The following is a 17,592-nucleotide window of genomic DNA, read 5'->3' on the forward strand; positions in this document are numbered from 1 at the left end:
TGACCTTACAAGCTGTCACATTCTATTAACGGTTATTAATAAAATCTTCACACAATATCATATTCAATACCCTTCTGTACTCCGTAAGCCCTCTGGACACTAGTAAAGCCTATTATGGCATGCAGCACTTGTTTTAGTGTCACCTAGTACACTGGAGACTTGTGTGCAGTGAAAGAGTGGTTTATATCTCAGGCAGATTAAAGCAATTTTCTCTATAAGAGATGTATTATCCATCTTGTCACTGCACAAAGCATCTTTGTACTTCACAGCATCAGTCATCTTTGAGAGGGGAAGTCTCTAATCCTTCAAATAAGCAGTCACATTAAAATGCAAAAAAGTAAAGGGAAAGAAAGGATTATTAAGATGCATTGATAATTTACCGTAATTGATAAAGCCAATCTTTTTCAGATGCAAGGAAAGACTCATTCTCTCTCTCAAGACAATACTGTGTTTGTCTTGTTCACAGTTTCTGGCTATAGAAACTGACAACTTGGCAAAAAAATGACATCCTGAAAGCACTGCAGGTAGTTTGCACAAACAAGCTGGATGCACAGTACTTGTTTCCAACATCAGGGATAATGCATTACTATGCAGTAGGTCATAAAAGTGTTATGCCGTGTACACATGATCGAACTTTCTGGCAGACTTGGTCCGGCGGACCGGAATCCGTCGGACAATTCGATCATGTGTGGGCTCCAGCGGACTTTTTTTCCCCAATCTAGAAATAAAACATGCTTCAAATCTATCCGATGGACTCAAGTCCAACGGACTAAAAATCGGGAAAACCGTTCGTCTGTGTGCTGGACCGACGGACCAAATACGACGCAAGAGCAGCTATTGGCTATTGAACGTCCTTGTTTAGTCCCATTTCACGTTCAAAACGAACAGACTTTCGAACTGATTTAGTCCGGTCGTTAGGAGTCAGTGAATCATGACCATTTCAAAACCCAATTCTGCAGAACAATGTGCTTCTAAAGAGGTCACAGGATTTAAAACAGACTTCTGATATACTAAGGCTGCCCATACACTGATAGCGGGCTGAATAAAAAAAACTTCCAGCATCCTCAATCTAGACAAATGAGATGGATGGAGAAAATGTAATTGAACAGCTGCACCTGTTGCGGTCAGAATACATTGATCAGAAAATTTTCCCAACATGTCTCTTCGACTTCTGTCTATCAGGGACAGCCAAACACTCAAAATTAGTCTAGTCCAGCCTTTCTCAACCTTTTCAACCCAGAGAGACCCTTGATATAGTTCTCCAGTCTCGGGGGGAACCCCTGCTAACAATTAGAAATCTACAACTCATGATACAGTAGTGTTCTGGTCAGTGGGAAGAATGGTCTTTATACCTGTGGTCATTGGGAAGAATTACCTCCTTAGAGATACCTAAAAAGATCACTGGTGTCAGTGGGAACTTATCCAAGAGGCAGAAATGGCCCAATGCTGAAGGAACCTTTAGCAACCTCTGGAGGAACCCTAGGGTTCCACAGAACCCTGGTTGAGAATCACTGGTCTAGACTCTACTGAACCAGACAAAATGTGAGCATTGCATGGCCAGCTTAAAGGAGAAATATGGCCAGAGCTGATCAAATACAGTTAAAGCCTGCTGTCGTCACTCAGGCTCGGGAAAGATCCCAATCATATGATTGGGATTTCCCCTGATGCCTGGACAGGCACCTGGCTCAGCCACACAGTAATCCACTGAGAACCTGAGCCAGTCCCATCACCGCCTCCACAGCCAGAGCTCCAGTGAGCACTGGAAGGGAGAGCAGAGAGCCACTGACTGACAGTCACTGCTCTCTGCTCAGAGCTTAGGGGGAGAACCGAGCGATTGACAGAGTTCTCACTGCAGAGCCAGCAGGGGATAGTTGCAGCATCAGATCAATGCTGTATCGACCTAGGTAAGTATAATTTTTAGTTGTTTTTTTAATCCCGAACATCTCTTTTAAGAAATTCTGATTGTGCATTATTCTAATACAGCTTTTCTCAAGCTGTTGAAAGGAGGTTGTCCAGGTAACCCACGACTGCGATTCCTCGCTGCCTTAGCAAAGCCAAAATAGGGGCTAGCACCTTGGTGAAGACCCTCGGTGCCGACGCCAGGCCAAAAGGGAGAGCTACAAATTGGTAGTGCTCCTCCCTGACCGCAAATCGCAGAAACTTCTGATGCTTGATGCATATGGGGACATGCAAGTATGCGTCCTTGATGTCCAGGGATGCCAGAAAATCCCCCTGATGGAGTGCAGTGACCACTGAGAGAACTGATTCCATCCTGAACCTTTGTACCTTCACAAAGCTGTTGAGGGCCTTGAGGTCCAGGACCGGAACGAACCCCTTCCTTCTTTGGGACTACAAACAGACTGGAGTAGAATCCCTGAAACCTTTCCGGCGTTGGTACAATTACTATCACCCCACGCAGCAGCAGGTCCTGTACTGCCTCAAACAGGGCCTCCCGACAAGCCGGAAGAAGATGAAGGTTGGAGGGAAAAAATCTGTTTGGAGGACAAGAAAGAGACTCTAACTTGTACCCTGAGGAAACCAGGTCGCAGAACCATTGGTCGGAAAGTAGGGGGGTTGACCGTGCTGCAAACTCCCGAAGACGACCCCCCACCTGAGAGTCGGGCGGGGGCAAACCTTCATGCGGTAACAGATTTGCTTGCAGTTTTGTTTGGCTTGCAAAACCAGGGATGCTTCTGTCCCTCAGCAGGCACCTTGTCGGACTGGGAATGCTTACCTGCCGACCCGGGTGGACGAAAAATCCGCTTCAGAGCGAAAAAGGAGGGCCCTTGCCTACAGCGTGGCTCCTTTCCTTTTCTGGACTGTGGAAGCAATGTACTCTTAACCCCAGTAACATTCTTAATAATGTCATCCAGCGAGGCTCCAAATAGCCTCTCTCTCTGGAAGGGTAAGTCCGCCAGTGCTTTCTTAGATGCCTGATCCGCAGACCAGCATTTCAGCCAAATCAGGCGACGTAGCACTACTGCTGATACTGAGGCTCTAAAGATCAAGGAAGCTGTATCTAAGGCCGCATCACAGACATACTTAAGGCCCTGCACCGACTGGTCCGCCAGCTTCACGCAAACCGGGTAAGTCTGTTGCTTCTCCAACTCACGGTGCAACAATTTAGCCCATTCAGTACGTGTTTGCGACACCAGGGCCATGGCTAACACTGGGTGCAATGCTGACCCCACCACCTTAAACATGGACTGGGCAACATCTTCGGCCCTTCTGTCGGCAGGAGTCCCTTCCACTGGAATCACGGTTACCTTATTTAACCTGGATACTGGGGGGTCAACAATTGGAGGACATGTCCATTTCTTCAGGAGACTCTCTGAAAAGGCCCGCTGCGGTTTTCCCCACTCCTTGTAAATAAACCTATCAAAAAAGTTGGGTAAAGAAACACCTTAGCCGTGCAGGCCAGCTTGTGGGACCCAAAAGGGACCCACACCTCTGTAGATGCCCCTGCCGTATTCTCAATTTTTAGGGTATCCCGCACCGCTGTAATAAGTGCTCCTACAAGTGCCTTTTCCTGTGCTGACCCGGACACCGAGTCATCCTCACTGTCTGAACGGTCCTGGTCCGCATCCTCTGAAACACCAGAACAGGCCTGTCACAGCAGGGCTCGAGTCTGAATCAGAGCTTTCCCAAGAGGATAGTGGGGGCGTTTTTTACCCCCCTTGTGCCCGCACGCCGCCTTCACCCTGGCAACAAAGGCCTCCAGGACCGTGGAAAGGGCATACATAGACACACAGTGTCTGTGTGGAAAGCGTGCTGTTCTAGAAGGAAACAAGCACCCAGCGCTAGAGGCAAAACTACCAGAGGCTACTAGAAAATGGCCCCTGGCCCCCTCAACAAAATAAGTCTGAGGGCACCAAGAAAATGGCTGCTGAACTACTAGAAAATGGCTGAAAGGTAAAAAACTGGCTGTGGCTACAAAAAAATGTCCGCGGCCCCAGGAAAATGGCAGCGGAGCGCGCAGCGGCCTCCCCACGTCACACACAGCACAAACACCCCACCGTGGCCCAGAAACAGGGAAGAGGACGAGAGGACACCCAACACCCAGTGCAGCCCCCTGCCAGGACCCAGAACCCCCCTGGAGGACCCCCAACCAGGTAGTGCACCGCACCCCCATGTGCCCAGTCACACAGTGGCCCATAGCATGGGGAGGAGGGAAGGGACAGGGAGAGAAGAAAGGGAGAGTGAGAGACCCCCTAGTCGACCTCCCAGGGAATGCCCAGCTGCTCCCATCCTGCCGAAACAGGTGGTACCATAATTAACCCTCCTGCAGGGACTGCTTGACGCATTCCACAGACAGACCCATCACCCGAGCAGTACGGGGTGGCTGCCGGCCATGGCACACTGTGATACAGACAGCAGTAGCCTGGTCATATGTGTGCCCTAGAGCATATAGCTTGTTGTTGGGCATGTTGTGGCCGACCCAGCGCGTAGCTAGGGCCTGCTCACACTCGATGGCCAGGCTGGCTGTTGATTGTAGATTACAGAAATCAAAAATGCAGAAAAAAGAAAAAATTCCCAGGACCAATGTTCCCACCGGGAGCAAGGTCCTTCTCCTACATTAGGCAGAAAAAAACTGAGCTGCTGGATGCAGTGTGAGGGGTTATAGCCAGTTTGGACCGCCCCCTGGGCGGTACTGTGCAAGTGTTGCTATTTTTAACACTTTCTGCCTAGTCCTCTCCTAAAGGGGAGATATAACCCTAAGGTCAAGATGAGATGCTGTGTCTGTCAATGAACGAAAGAGAAATATTGATTTTAACTTTGTAAGAAACAAGTGTCAGAAAATGGTTTAGTCTTTAAGTGGTTAAACTTTCCTCATTTACAGACCGAAGTTGATTCCGTTGATCTAAAGAACAAAAAGTTACAATGTTTATAGTTATCTACCACCACAGACAATGTTGTGAAAAACTTGGCAGGCTGCCCGACTTTTTTCTTTTGACAGATGAGTGAGCAGAGAACTCTCTACACTTGTTGCATGAATGAATTGGGAAATTCTGCATAGAGATCGTGAGGGGGGTTGAATCGAGATCAGGATTTTTTAACGATTAATCGCGCAGCTCTAGTATGAAGTAAATGCCGCTTGAACTTAAAAATTCAAAAAAAGGCGAGTCCTCACTTTGCTGTTGAGAGCTACAGCCTCCAGAGTCACCTTTAGCATGCAACATTCCTGGCCAGCCCTGCAATGACCTGGGGACCTATGGATGGAACCATGGTGTATGGCAGGGGACCAGACATCTGACACAACCAAAAGTATTGGATGACAAAGTTTATGCCTGAAGCTGGAGTTCTTGAAGAGACTGTATTGGGAATTTACCACCCACCAGAGACATCAATATTAATGGTCTTCTTTTCCAGGAGCCCTTTTTTAGAGTTTTTTTTTAAGGGACAGAGTCACTTTAAGGGCAGAGCTGCTGCAACAACTCTGAAAGGATGCCAATGACTGTACTACCAAGTTGAATGAAAAAAAATAAAGTATTCTAAGTAACATGAAGCTGTGCGTTTAATGAGGAACAATGTTAATTTTCACCTGCTACATCACTTGCAGGCAGATTTTTTTAATTCTTGCCAAAGCTTGCTATTTTTAAAAGATCACAATGTACCCACATTGGCTAGCTTAATTAAAGGCCTAATTAAAACCTGAAATTGAGACAATAGAAACAATGAACCTTTGTGTGTCTGCACACCATGTAGTAAACAATGCTGCCATCAGAAAGTGATGATATTTGTGTGCACTGTGAGGGAGTGTTTGTTACAAATGGACCAGGGACCATGTGAAACAGTTTCTTTTGTTTTACAGTAGGCAGGCAGAGAAAACAACAAATATTATTTTGAATGACAAAAGTCCACTCCTTTTACGCCAAATCCTATGGCACAAACGCACTGGCACCTTTCAAAAGCTGATCAAAGCATTGTGTGTGTGGATCAATGATTGTCAGTTTTAGCTTGCTTAAAGCGGTGGTAAAGTTTGCTTTGTAATTTTTACCTACAGTAAAGTCTATGGTAAGGCTTACCTATAGGTAAAATGAATATCTCCTAAAAGTTTGCACAAAGCACTTGCACTTAAAGGAGACTGTTGTTTATTTATGGACTTGAATATTTATATCTTATTTTTGATGGATTTCAATATGTATATCTAATCTATAGAGGCCGGATTCATTCTGATATAATGTATGTTACAGCCGGCTCTGTAGTGCGTTTACTACTACATATATTTTTTGTTTATTCTAAAGTTTATTCCCATGTGATCAGGAGAGGGTACCCTCTTTTTGGTCTAGGTATACTCTTTCTTATTTTCTTGTATATCATTTGTTTATTATTAGGATGGTTCACTTATATCACCTCTGGAGAGTGTTTACTTATTTGCACATTTATAAGACGCACTTGGCACTTTATGATCAATTCACTGTTTTTTGGCTTTGCACTCAATTGAAGCAGTTGTGTTTCTGTGGAGGTTTTCAATTGACTCTGTAGTGCGTTTACTTTTTTTTTTTTTTTTCTTTATCAAAATAGTAATTTTTTAAGAGACTGTTTTTAGTTACTTGCCTTTGTTCACTTGATTTTCATTTATTTGGATTCTATCACCTTTGTGGTGTGTTTATTTTATTTAATGTAGCACTTTGCACTTTTTGATACTATTCAGTAGACATTTATAGATATATATTTTTATATTACACTATTGATTTATGTAATTAGGCATTATACTTATCACCCTCGGAGGGTTATTTAATATAGGCACAGAGCAATATCAACATATCTTTAATAACTCCTAAATTATCACTGTTTAGGAGATATTTACCGTGGATGCAGCTGGTGACATCAGTCTAAAGGTCCGGCATCCAGCACTGTGCCGTAACCGATGGCTTCCGTGTGCATGCACAGGAGTGACGTCATCACAGCTCCGACAACTCACACATCCGGAGTCCGCTAACCCAGAAGGAAGACCACAGGAAGATAGAAGCCCTCTTAGCGGTGACAGCTGCAGGGTTTCGTTTTAAGGTATTTCATAATGTGCTAGTATGCAATGTATACTAGCACATTATGCTATTATTTTGCCGTGGAAAGATTTTTTTTTATTTTTTTATTGCAGCGGTTTACTACCTCTTTAAAGCAGATCTAAACCCAATTAGTAAAATCTCATATTCTGTAAGTAATTATATTCATGCAATTTCAACCGTTGTTTTCAATCTTAGTATGAATTAAAAAAATACCCGGTGATTCTATCATGAAAGACCTTGTTCAGGCACTTCCTGTTATACAGTGACAATTGTCTACCAAATGTGCTTGTGTGTGTATGTTCACCCTATCGCATGCAACTCTGGTAGAGATTAGTCTGTGCTTGGTTGGGCATTGGTCAACTGTTGTCTCTATCAAGAAGCCAATCAGGAATAATGATATGCAGTGGGGCAAGCTCATAAAGGCAGAAAGTGGCTGAAAGAAGCTTGAAGAGATCAGCGGCACTGAGATTTAAAAGTAAAATAGAACTTTAAAGAGGAACTTCTCACATAATTTGTAATAAAAACATCTTTGCCATTGTGAAGCTTCCCTCCAACCACTTTGCATATTATATTATTCTATATATAATGTGATTCTGTACTTATATATATATATATATATATATATATATATATATATATATATATATATATATATATATATATATATATATATATATATATGCTGCATCATCCACTGAGTCTGGCTGCATCCATCTTAACTTTGGGCCACTGAAGCTGCTGCCTGTTCACCTCCTGGATTTACACAGACACACAGAGGCACACCTCCAGCTCTGCAGCTCTCATTGGCCCTCTTATGACTCACCCCCCCCCCCCCTTCCAGGCAAACTCTCCTGAGAGTGAGAGAGAGATCTGCGCATGATGTCATCAGCCTAGGCACCAGACAAGAAACAGGAAGTGGGCTGTATAAGGTATTTACTGGCAGAATTTTTTTTTTTAATATCCAAAGTTTAAAACAACAAGGGCAGAAGATTTAAGAGATGGAAAGTTGAAAAAATTACTGAAGGTCCGCTTTAAGAAAAAAACAAAACAAAAAATAGTTTATCACACCCATTGTTGTGGCAAGCTAAATGGCATCCACTTAAAGGGATTGTAAAGGCACAAGGTTTGTTACTATTTTACTAAACCTTCTGTGTGCAGCAGTCTCGCCTAATACTTACCTGAGCCCCCTCTTGATCCAGCCTTGTCTCTCCGGGGACTCGCACTCCTGATTGGCTTTTGGCAGCATCAATCACAGCCAGTGAGCCAGTCAGGAGACAGAGGTCACAGCTCTGTGTGTGAATGGACACATAAAGCCGTGGGCCAGGAGCACGCCTGCTTGGGTGCCCCCAGAGCATGTAATTTGCTGTTGGGGTACCCGGCAGGAAGGAGGGGTCAGGAAAGCTGGCGTGGGGCCCTAAATAAGATCCAGGCTGCTTTGTGCAAAACCATCGCACAGAGCAGGTAAGTATAATATGTTTGTTATCTTGAAGAAAAAAAAAAGACTTTAATATCCCTTAAAGTTTAGGTCTACCTTATAAACCAAAGTAACACATTTAGCAAACTTCTCTTAGGGGTGTTTTGGGTGAGACTGCAGCCTCTTATCATATGATACTGGGTTATGGAATCTCCCTCTCATGCTCCAATGCTGCATAAGATCATAGGTGGTTCGAAGTCATCTGTGCTTTTTCTATAAGATGATGCTCTGAGAAATAAGAAGTGGAGGAACCCAGCAACTAGAGGAACTTAGCTAGCAGGCTGTATGCAAGAAAAAACAGCTAACAGGTCAATTCCAAATGGCACAAGATCAGCTTCAGAGTCAGTCTTTAATTTGTGCTCTGCAAAGTAGGAGAATCCTGGGTCAGTTTAAATTAAAATGTTCATGCTTATATGGTCACAAGCTTGTAAAAGCTCAATACAGGCAGTCCCCGAGTTACATACATCTTACTTACATATGACTTATACTTACAAAAGAAGGGAGACAACAGGAAGTGAGAGGAAATCTACCCCTAGGAAGAGAAATTCACTCCTGTAAAGCACAGCCCGTACACGAGCGGAGCATAGGGGCAGGGCTGGCATGAGAGGAGTAGACTGTAACCATTGGCTGAGACAGCTGGGGGGGGCGGAGCCAGCGCGAGGAGGCGTGCGCGCGCTACGCCCCAGCGTCCAGTTGGAGAGAGGAAGTTCCCACCCTCCCTCCCTTACATCGGACGGAGTGGTTCTGATGGGGACTCTGGGGGCGGGGGATGACGGGCTAACTCATTTTCTTTTTCAGGTTTCCGGTGTTGGATGTCGTAGCGGTTGGCGGGTGTTGGTCGATGCAGGTACAGGAAGATAACCCCTCCCCACAGAGAAGTTGATGCGGGACCCATTGGAGATATGGGCTCGTTGATGATATGCCATATAGTGAGGGTTGATATGGCAGATGGTGAATGGGTGCACTGCGGTAAAAGAGTTGGGTGTCTTTGAGCTAGCATGTCAGCTTGAAGCCTAGTTAAAGGAATAGTACCGCAGTGCTTGGTTTGGATCGATATGCTAATGGGGTGGGGAGGGGGAATTTCCTGCAGATGACTAACTCGCTCAGGGTTTTGAAGTTTAAATGATGTTTTGTTGATATTTTTGTTACATGTTAAATTATTATTTTGATTAATAAAGAGGCTGCTACGGCCACAAAATACTCCAACAGGAAGGTGTGGTCTCATTTAATGGGAAGGGGCAAGGTATGGAGTTGGGTGGGTGGCACAGTAGCTGAGGTGCATCAGTCATACTATAGTCATGCCGCATACACATGATTGAACATTTCGACAACAAAATCCTGGGATTTTTTTCCCAGGCTCAAGCTGGGCTCAAGCTTGTCTTGCATACACACGGTCGCACAAATGTTGTCGTAAATTCCGATCGTCAAGAACGCGCTGATGTACAACACGTACGACAAGCTGAGAAAAATGAAGTTCTAGCCAGTGCAGATCTTCTTGATCTGCTTGATTCCGAAGATTCGTGGAATTTTGTGCTTCGGAATTGTGTACACATGCTCAGAATTTCCAACAACGGATTTTGTTGTCGGAAAATTTGAGAACCAGCTCTCAAATTTTTGTTGTTGGAAATTCCGACAAAAAATGTCCAATGGAGCCTACAAACGGATGGAATTTCCGACAAGTGGACATCGAACATTATTGTTGGAAAATCCGATCGTGTGTACGCGGCATAAGAGTTATCATGGGAAAAAAGTGTCTCTACTAAAGCTTTATCACCAATCTTTGTTTCATCTACAACCCAAAATGTTCTAAACCCAATTGTCTCAGGGACAGAAAGTGAGGTGAAATCTGCTGAGCAGGGTCACAGATAGCAAAACAAACATTACAGGGGTGTTAACCCTTCCCTAAGGTATCCAAAAAACATAAAGACATTTTTTTGGCTGGAGTTACACACAAAAATTTTTTTACCTGTTCCAACTTACATACAAATTCAACTTAAGAACAAACCTACAATCCCTACCTTGCTTGTGACCCGGAGACTGCCCGTATATACTTTATATAAATCAGTATAAAATCTTATTCTATTGATATCAAGCTCCAGATTTGCTCCATACCATTTCTTCTTCTGATGATGATACAACCCCAATGCCAAAAAAGTTGGGACGCTTTTTAAAATCTACATACATTTTTATGAATATTTTAAAACATATTTGAATACCTTTGAAAAACTAGATGGTAATAAACTAAATGTACTGATGCTGACGGATACTTTGAAATTTTTCTTTTTTTTGTTGTTGTATATTTGTTATAAAAACATAAAAATAAATAAAATCTGATATAAAAAAAAAATCTACATAAAAAAAGAATGCAATGATTTGCAAATCTCATAAATCCATATTTTATTCACAATAGAAAATAGAAAATATATATAATGTTTTAACCGAGAATGGCTACAGCAGCTGAGCGAATGCTGGTTTTCCATCCAGACCAATCGACTGAAGCCAGACTAAGGCCCCTTTCACACATGCGGACAGTATGTCCGTATTACATCCATCCGTTTGCGGATGAAATACGGACATACATGCATCCCTATGGGATAGCGGGTGTCTGCGGATGAACATTGTCAGACATTGTCCGCCTTCGCTACTGTCCGATTCTGCAGACGGAGGAAAATCCTATTTTTCTATCCGTCTGCAGAGCGGATCGGATGAACACAGACAAACGGTCCGTGCTCATCCGATCCCCATAGAGGAGAGCAGAGAGCTGACAGGGCGGTCCCTGCATAGTGTGCGGCTCAGCGGGGACAACGGAGCCAACCCTCGCTGAGCAAGCAGATCATCACGAGGCGGATCAGTGTGAAAGGGGCCTAACAACTGACTTCTTTTAAACAGACAGGATTACACACAAAGATCGAAATTCATTTGGTTTCTTTTCACTTTTCTGCACCAAACGGATCCTACACTGATCCTTTGATCCTATTGATTCTTTCCTCTTTTCACGTCTTCATTCTTGATTCTTCTGCATTAGGTATGGTTATTTACTGTATGTACAGAGATGTGTGTCTAGCACTTAAAGTATAACTAACGGCAAAACTTTTTTTTAAAAGTTTTGGATAGAGTGGAACGGGATTAGAACACTTGCCAGTTTTTATTGCTGTGTGTGTCCCCGTTAAGGAGATTCACCCTCTCTATTTGTTCTGTTTACCATTATCATTGAAAGTAAACACATTTTGGGTTGTCCCCGGTAAAGTAATAGAGGGGAAATCTTCCAATGGGGACACTACTTCTGGTAACCTGGGTTTCCTCAAGGAATTGTCTTAACTTGTAAGGATTTCCTCTCACTTCCTGTTTGGCTATGGGACAGAAAGTGAAGGTAAATCTCCAGAATGGGACACAGATGGTAAAAAAAAAAATATGACAGGGGTTATAACCCACCTTTACTCTATCCAATATGAAAAAAAAATCTAAATTAATTCTTGGATAGCCCGAGAGGACTTCCCTGAATTGCTCTCTGAATACTATGATCTGCTGTATCTAACATACCTTTTCTGATCGCTACTTTATATACTTGTACATATTAGCTGAAGTAGGAGAAAGTCTATCATATTTTATGCTTTATTTTGACAAGAGTTATGTTTTTGCCACTGCCCTCAAAGGAATAAGTCTGTAAAATTACTTGCTATGTGTCACTCTCTTGCTCAAATTTCTGGCTTTTTTACTCACCATTCATTGTTACCCTGTGTAAAAAAGGCAGTTATCAAAAAAAAAAAGAGAACAAAAGATATTAACGCTTGACTGGAGTCTACCTTTAATCCTGTGATAGACTAGTCAGAAATAGAAAGAAACAACATGTATTATAATTAAAGTTCTAAAAACATTTGCTGCGACTAGAAGTGACAACGTCTGAATACAAATTTGAATTTTTATTTTTATAATTCTCTTGAGGTTTAAGATATCAAATATAAGAGGTCACACTTCTTACTGGAGCTCAGCATTGAAGAACCATTGTGATTTCTGCAGATCTTCTTCTATAGTTGTATTTGCTGCTTTGCTACTTGTGCCTGTCATTAAAGTGGCTGTAAACCCTCTCCTATACCTAGTGAAGTGAATAGCCCCAGATGATACAAGGAGATGTATTACATTTATATCTGCAGTCTTTCCCTTTCTACATTCTTTAGAAAGTGCACATTGTGTTAAAAATCTTTCTTCCTGTTTCAGCAGCACTAGGGGTGGGTGTGGAGTCTGGGCTTACACTGTGTGAGAGCTGATTGGAGGAAAGGCACACACCCTCACTCCACATAGGCAGAGGAACAAAGGAGTATACAGAGCTGTACTGTGAATTGACAAGCTCTCTGCTTATCTATCTCTAAGCTCCCTCCCTGACACAAATGTTTAACTGTTGTTATCTCATGTGTCAGAGAACTTGTCAGAAGTGACTCTGCTGATAACAGAGGAACAAGACAAAGCACTTAGATATTTGGAGAGAGATAAGTAAACATATCAGATATATATGCCTAGGTGCCTATGTGCCTAGGTCCAATTTCATGAATGGGCATTACAACCTCTTTAAACCATTTGCTGACCAAGGCCTTTTTTTTTACAAGTTTAAATTAGTATTTTTTGCTAGCAAATTACCTAGAACCTCCAAACAGTATATATATATATATATATATATATATATATATATATATATATATATATATATAAATATATCTGTCTTTCAAATCTACTTTTTTGGAAAAATACACTTTAATGAATAAGTAAAAAAAAACACAATACTTTTTCCAGTTTTTTGTATGATATGAAAGATGATGTTACGCCAAGTAGATTTTTTAGAAGAGATACCAAACATGTCATGCTTTAAATTGAGCATGCTCATGGAATGGCAACAAACTACAGTACTTAATAATCTCCATAGGAAAAGCTTTACATTTTTTTTTTTTTTTTTTACAAGTTACCTGTTTAGAGTTACAGAGGAGGTCCTGTGCTATAATTGTTCTCACTCTAATGATCATTAGCGATACCTCACATGTGTGGTTTGAACACTGTTTACATATGTGGTGCGACGTATGCGAGCATGGAGGGATGGGGCGCTTTAGAAAAAAATAATTCTTATTTTTTTTTTTTTTACGCTGTTCCTTTATTTATTTATTTCTTTTTATCACTTTTATTCCTATTACAAGGAATGTAAACATCCCTTGTAATATAAATAAGCATGGCAGTTCCTCTTTGTTGAGAGATCTGGGGTCAAAAAGCGCTTAGAATAAAGATCACAATTCTCTTACCTCTTACCTTTCTCGTGGCGTAACATCATCTTTCACAATATACAAAAAAATCGACTGTTTCGTTTTTTTTAACTTCATTGAAGTGTATTTTTTCCCAAATAATTGCGCTTGAAAGACTGCTGCGGAAATACAGTGTGACATAAAATATTGCAACAATCGCCATTTTATTCCATTGAATCTCTGCTAAATATATATATATATATATATATATATATATATATATATATATATATATATATATATATATATATATATATATAATGTTTGGGGGGTTCCAAGTAATTTTCTAGCAAAAAATACAGATTTTAACATTGTAAGAAACAAATGTCAGAAAAAGGTTTAGTTTTTAAATGGTTAAACTTCCCTCATCTGCACATGGAAGTTCATTCCTTTGATCTAAGAATAAAAAGTTACAATGTTTATAGTTATCTACTAGAACAGGCAATGTTCTGAAAATCTAGTTTTTTTTTTTCTTTTGACAGCTGAGTGAACAGAGCACTCTCTACACTTGTTACATAAATGAAAGGGAAATTCTGCATAGAGAGATCGTGAGGGGGGTTGAATCGAGATCATGATTTTTTAAAGATTCTATTGTAAAGGCAGAAGGTTTTTTTCATTTTAATGCATTCTATGTATTAAGATAAAAAGCCTTCTGTGTTCAGCTCCCCCCTCATACTTACCTGAGCCCCATCTATTTCCACCAATGTTGTAGGAGTGTCTCCGCTGCCCAGGACCAGTGCCATTGGCTCCCGCTGCTGTCAATCAAAGTCAGTCAGCCAATGAGGAGCGAAAGGGGCAGAGGTCCATGTCTGAATGGACACAGGGAGCTGTGGTTCTGCTCAAGTGCCCCCATAGCAAGTTGCTTGCTGTGGGGGGGCACTCAACAGGAGGGAGGGGCCAGGAGCACCGAAGAAGGACCCGAGAAGAGGAGGCTCTGGGCTGCTCTATGCAAAACCACTGCAACAGAACAGGTAAGTATAACATGTTTGTTATTTTTAACTGAAACAAATTGAGACTTTACAATCACTTTAAGTGCATAAAAAAATGAATAACAATATATGCATAAAGTGCATGAAAGAAGTTCAAAAAAGTATCCAAAAAGTGCCTAATGCTATAAAATATATTATCAGTCCAATAAATGTCCAGAATGACATCTACTAAAGGTTTCCAATAACGGTGCTTCCCAGTAAACCATAAAAAGAGCGTGCTGCATCTACTTGTGCAAATCCTCCATCACAATACACTCATCAGAAAGCTTAAAGATATTAGCCTATTGTAGCACTCCAGCCTCACAGAGCCTCCACAGTATCCTCTTCAATCCAGACAGAAAGACATCCTATATAAGAGATGCTCACCACACAGAGCCCAAAGTACGATATATAGTGAATTCATTTTCCATTACAATTAACCATAAAAACCAACATAAAATCCATGTGGAATATACAAACAAATGTGGCTGAACTTACTAAAATGGCTGCCAATCTGGGACCTGGAAATGGCGGCATGACATCAGCATGCATGGCTCCACTGGGTCCCGGATTGGTCACTTGAGAATGTCAGGAAGACAAAACGCTGTGTCGACCCAGAAGTGATGATGTATATACCCAGGGAACAAGAAGGAACTGATCGGCATTTTAACATGGAGCAGGTACCCAAGGATCACTAACACCCATGCTTAGTGCTAGGTGAAGCACTTTTTATTGTGAGTAGTTTTTTGTGATTTTTTAAAATAGGTGAAAAGGTTTTACACTATGGCGGTTTCCTTTCATTCCCTTCTCTACGTGGTATGAGTTTATGTGGATGGAATACAAGTAAAAGGAGAAGCAGTGGTTTACCCTGGAAGTGGATAGTGCCAATAAAACCCTGTATAAACAAGCGCATTATGACTTACCTGTAGTGGGTGGTCATATACTTTTGGTGAATTCTCTGTGATGGCAGTGGAGGATAACTGAAGCACCATACCACAATTGCATTGTTTGTGTTTGAAGCAAAATATATGAAGACACTTGCATGAAGTATCTGCAAAGACACTTTATTGAGTGGCCTTAGAGCAGAGGTCTGCAAACTCTCTAAACAAAGGGCCAGTTTAATGTCCTTCAGACATTAGGGGGCCAGAATCGTTGGGATTAGGTGGAGAAACAGTTGGTGTCAGTGGGGAGACGAGTGCTCCATTGTTGGTATCCGTGAATGGAATAGTGCCCTATTGTGGGTGTCAGTGGGAGAATTAGGGGCCCTTTTGTTGGTGTCAGTGGGAGACATAGTGCTCCAATGCTGGTGTCAGTGGGAAGAATAGTGCCCCATCATTGGTGTCATTGGAAGGAATAGTGCCCCACTGTTGGCGTCAGTGGCAGGAATAAGATCTCAAGGGCTGGATAAAGGCAAGCAAAGGGCCGCAGTTCAGAGACCCCTACCTTAGAACTGGAAGTTGTGGATAATAGTGGCAAAGGATCACTGTATATATTGACATTAATTTATGTATATAATTCTTTTTACTGAAAGAGTAGTGGATGCTTGGAATAAACTTCTAGCAGAGGTAGTAAGACAGTCAACAGTAAATGACTTCAAACGTGCTTGGGACAAACATTGATCTATAATCAGCCAACGAAAAAAGGGCAGACTCGATTGATTATTCTGTCTTTTTCTGAGGTCACATGTTTCTATATACACGTTTTCATATGGTAATGCACATAGCGCTCTAAATAGGTTGTTGTAATTAGTAGAGAGTGGTTGGTCAACATTTGAGCACAGCAGCTGTTGTGTTTTTGGTACTTTTTCCTACAATATCACAATATCAAGTGTAAATACGCTTAGCGTTTAAGCACATTTAGTTGTGTTTACATGCCCAACACCTCCTCTCCTCAACACGCTGGTGATATGATTTTATTTTCAGCTTGTAAATGCTGCTCTTCTAATACACCTGTAAACACCAATGTGTGCAAGGCCACATGCAGTAGGCAAACATACTGATGTGTTTATCTGCTGAAAAAAGAAAAGTAAAACGCCTGTAAAAGCAGCGTTCTTTAAGCCCTGTGTGCACGAGGCCTTCCTTCTACTTTATTCTTAATGAACCGGACATCACTCTATAAATACCTCTGTTTTTTAATAAAGTTCTAGTAAAAAACACATAGAGTTCTATTAAGTTCACATTGCTGTGTGTCAGGAACATAAGTAAAATCCCAACATGCAGAGAAACATGCTGCCATTTAGCACCCCACACAGCTGCAAATGCCCACAATGTAGTGTGCTTTTGGAAAAGAGTTGGGCTTAGTTTTTGCATTTTCACATGTAGGGCAGCCGTTTGAAATGAATGGGCTGCCCTATATGTGATGCATGGAAATGCGCCTGTGCTTGATTGTACCTGTAGGTGTGAGCCAATAAAGTTTAACTCCAGGAAACCTAATCACCCCTTCCTCGCAGTGGGGCTGCTCCTGCACTGCAAGAGTTACTGTATTTATCGGCGTACAACACACACTTTTTTCCCCTTAAAATCGGGGGGAAATTGTGGGTGCATGTTATACGTTGATCCCCACTGTCTGTGAGGGGAAGAGGCGCGAGAGCCACCCAAAAAGAGCGAGTGCTGCCAAAAAGACAGAGCGCCGCCGAAAAACACAGAGCCAAGTGTACCCGGTTCCGCTCGCAGTCCGCTTCCCTACTGTCTATGAGGACTGAGCTCTGCCGAAAAAGACTGAGCCGAGTGTACTATGTACTCGGCTAAGCTCGCTGTCCCGCCCAGTCCCACCATTGGACCTGTGTTATGTTCATCATAGGAGCCGGACCAAGGGGCGGGACTGCGAGACGAGCCGAGTACAGCCAAGTACACAGTCTC

The 17,592-nt window shown here is 42.1% G+C and overlaps 1 protein-coding gene across 1 annotated transcript in view; it reads right to left on the minus strand.

Moving 5' to 3' along the window:
* JPH1 (junctophilin 1) overlaps positions 1–17,592 on the minus strand; it is a 161,874-nt gene that overhangs the window by 15,841 nt on the left and 128,441 nt on the right. The gene's annotated exons all lie outside the window — the stretch shown is intronic.

This window comes from Lithobates pipiens, unplaced genomic scaffold (genome assembly GCF_037356315.1).
Source record: "Lithobates pipiens isolate NorthernLeopardFrog02 unplaced genomic scaffold, aLitPip1_a1.2 Scaffold_19, whole genome shotgun sequence".
NCBI lineage: Eukaryota > Metazoa > Chordata > Amphibia > Anura > Ranidae > Lithobates > Lithobates pipiens.